The 3,877-nt window shown below is 37.7% G+C and overlaps 1 pseudogene; it reads left to right on the forward strand.

The window, feature by feature from the left end:
* Positions 1 to 760: 760 nt before the first annotated feature.
* On the forward strand, positions 761 to 1,029 carry LOC105978322 (annotated as a pseudogene).
* The last annotated feature ends 2,848 nt before the right edge of the window (positions 1,030 to 3,877 follow it).

Raw genomic sequence — 3,877 nt, forward strand, 5'->3', positions numbered from 1 at the left:
TCTAATACAAACTACCCGATCCCTGATTAGTGCAACTCTGTGCTTCTTTATAGTTTGAGAGAATTCAAACTTTGGAGGTTAGAAAAATCTGGTTTCGAAACCCAGATCCACACTTCTTACCTACATGACCTTGAGCAAGGTAATCGACCCCTCAACATTTCAGCTTTTCCATCTGTAAAATGAGAATGCCATCAGGTTGTTGTGAAAATAAAACTGGTTAATATAGGTTAGGGCAGATGTCATATGTAGAGATCTGATGCATGTTAATTATGAGACTGCATCCATGTTTCTATTTGATATTCATATATAAATATGTATATCCAGAAGTAATAACATGCTGTAACTGACTATATAAGCAGACATTGAAAGCACATTCATGTAGGATAAGGAAAGCTCAACAAGCCAAAAGTCCAAACGTCAGACACCTGTTTTAGTTCTCTCCCCAGTGAGCAATTTATCCTCTGCGAAGCTTTTCCTCATACACCGTTCTCCTTATTATTAAGAAGTCAGGTGCTCATCCCCAAGTCTTCTCTCCCCTCCAGTAGCTACTGTGCTCACCTTGGCCTTTGTCTTCCTCTGCCCATAGTCTTGACAGGCAGAGCATCCCCGCTGCTGTCAGGTACGGGAACCTGTGCTTAAGTGCTTAAGTAAGCACGTAGGCTCACGGGGGACATTCAGGAAATGACTGGACAACCACTTTCCAGACCAGAAGCAAAACCCGTGCATCAGAAAAGGTGACTGATAAACATACGAAAAGAATATGGCTGTACAAAAATCAGAATTTGATTAGATAAAACAGTTTAAGGAATTTCTCAGACCTAGAGCAAACTTACAGAAATCTGCCTTTTGCGTTGTGTTAGAGATATCACAGGAAAACATATAAAACCTGAAGAGACCACCAGTTCAGAGTATTTCTTACAGAAATATTTTTAAATGATGCAAAGAATATCCATGAGGTTGTAGGAATTTCGTATTGAGCAGAATGCAGCTCTAACAGCCAAAGCAAGACTCCTGGGTCAACCACAATAGAGAAGCTCTGATGGGTAGATTTGGGATGTTCTGTTGCTAACAGTTGTTGAACTGGAAATGAGGATTTGTGTGATAGAATGCCCGAGGAACAAAGGCCACAAAACTGTCTGGCAAATGGAAACCACTGGGGAAACAAAACGGTTATGAACCAGGAAGAAACAGAAGGTCTTGTTCAGTAGAAATGTTATGCTACAACACTTGTTCAAGCCTTCAGCTTCAGCATGTTGGCCAAATGATTAGAAAACGAAACCATTGTGTCTTCAGTTGTGAGTGTTAATTTTAAAGCCAACTATATTTTCAATCATGTATGAGATAGAAAAAAATATTACTGAAAATAAATGGACAGGATAATTTCAGACAGGATCATTCTCCAAGTATCCCTGTTCATTTGTGTCTGCCTCAAATTCCTGGTAAATACATAAAACAATTAGTTGCTTAAAAAAAGGTTCAGGTGCTATTAAGACATTTTCATTAAGAATTCGGATGCTATTCTCATTTTCCTTATTTCTTTTTTTTAAGTATTTTATTGGGGGCTCATACAACTCTTATCAAAATCCATCCATCCATCCATTGTGTCAAGCACATTTGTACTTTTGTTGCCATCATCATTTTTAAAACATTTTCTTTCTACTTGAGCCCTTGGTGTCAGCTCCTCATTTTTTTCCCTCTCTTCTCTGCACTCCTTCCCTCGTGAACCCTTGATAATTTATAAATTTTGTTATTTTCATACTTATTAGATGAGCTGGTTTTGTTTGGTTTGGTTGGTTGATTTAGTTCTTTATCGTTGGAAATATTTAGATGCCTCTTGTTAGAGCAGATAAAAATTACATGCTTTGATGTGGATTTCTTTTCATTTATCATGCTAAATCTAATTAGGCCTCTCAAACTAGAAATTTGTCTTGCCATTCTTAAAGGGTTAAAATTTTAAGATATGTTTACTAGTATATGATAAAGTCACGGGTTAAAAAGTCACTTTTAGATTTTCTTTATTGCTCTTGAGAATCACTGCTCACCACCCCACTTAATTGAATGAAGGAGTTAGATTAGGAGAATAGGAAGACTTTTCTCAATCAATAGTGTGATTACGAGTTTTCTTAGCTAAGATTTTTAAAATGTGTTATAAAATAAGAGCTTCATTGAGCATGAAAGGAAAAGTAAATTAAGACTCCCCTGTTGAGGTTATGTAATGAGCAAGGTCTGTCACGTTCCCTAACACAGGCAGGAAATACTTTTCCATTCAACAAAATGGATGACATCCCTTAGCAATTTATATGCTTCCCAAGTGAGAACAGTCTGCCCAGTAACAGTGTGTCATGGAATTCTTCTCAGTTCCTTAGTACAGTCTCACATCTCAGCAGTGAATAGGCATCATTCACTCTAAGATAGAGGAATGGTTAGATTTGCATTCTGAATGGTAATAATTGAAATATGACTGGGGTGGGCATTAACATAACCTTTAGGAAAATGTTGGTATTTACTCTATAAACCATTTATTATTGCCAGTTATTCATCATTGTCTCTCTCTAGAACTATGGCGGAAAGAAATCTTTCTAAGCTAATCATGAGCACTAGAATTAAGGTTTAATACATCTATCTTAATTTTCTTTAATCATGCGTATACAGTCATTTGTTCTATGAAAAGTCAACCTCATTGATTGGACATTTAAAGAAATTTATCAGGTCTACACATTAATTTTTGTATAATTGACATAAGCTTATGAATCAACTTTATTTTCTTTTTGCCCACTTGTAATTAACATATTCAAAACTCACAGTTATCAAGTCAATTCTGACTTATAGCAACCCTAGAAGACAGAGGAGAACTGCCGCTGTGGCTTTCTGAGACTAGGAGTAAAAAGTATCCTCTTTCTCCCATGGAGTGGTTGGTGGTTTTGAACTGCTGACCTTATGGCTAGCCACTAGCAGCCCAACACATAATTTACTGCACCAACAGAGACTCTCTTCTTTGACAAAGATAGTGTTCAATTCCCTAACTTACACTTGGACCACACTTACAGCAGCGTTTACCCGATATGTGCTTCTCTCTTCATTTACTTGGTCAATGCGCCTTATGAGGATCATTACCCTACTTTAATGATCAAGTTAATCTGTAAGACAGATGTGCCCGCAGCCTATGAAGTTATGTAGTGAAGCTAGCCCTAAACTCAATGCATTAAAAAAATTATGCCATTTGAGGAAAAAACCTCTATGACTTAGGAAGAAAAAGACAATAACCCAGTAGAAAAAAATAAATGAAATAAATCAGAAAGCATTTCACAGAAAAAGAATAATAGATGGCTTATAAAAATACTTAATTCCTTGCAAATTAAAACCACGAGTTACACCATTACCATAAGATGCTTGACACAGCCAAGTGTTCGTACTACATGAAGCCATAAGAACTATCTTACACTCCTCGTAGAAGTGCAAATTTGTACAAGCTTATGGAAAACAATTCGCCGTTACTCAGGAACATGGCTTTTGCATCCCTCGGCAGCTGTGGCTCAGTCCATTCAGAAGCATGCGTGTCGGAGCAGCACTGGGTTCCCTCGGGTTTCCATGCAGGTACGGCTGGAAGAAGATCATCCTGACTTTCTTCTGAGGCAATTTTATATGAACTCCAAGCTGCAACCTTCGGATAGCACCCAAGCTCCTCCACCGTATGCACTACACAGGGACTCTGAGGAATTGCCTCAAGTCAACCTTTGTTCACATGCCTACACTCCAGCCATTCTATTCTTAGGTGTGAATCTTAGAAAAAGTCATACACATGTGGAGCAGAAAACAGTGTAGTCTATAAGAGTGAAAAAAATGGAAAGAACCTGCATGTTCATGTGATATTGGTGCA

The sequence above is a fragment of the Echinops telfairi genome, unplaced genomic scaffold (genome assembly GCF_000313985.2).
Source record: "Echinops telfairi isolate 266 unplaced genomic scaffold, ASM31398v2 ScPeMD7_443;HRSCAF=831, whole genome shotgun sequence".
Classification (NCBI taxonomy): Eukaryota; Metazoa; Chordata; class Mammalia; order Afrosoricida; family Tenrecidae; genus Echinops; species Echinops telfairi.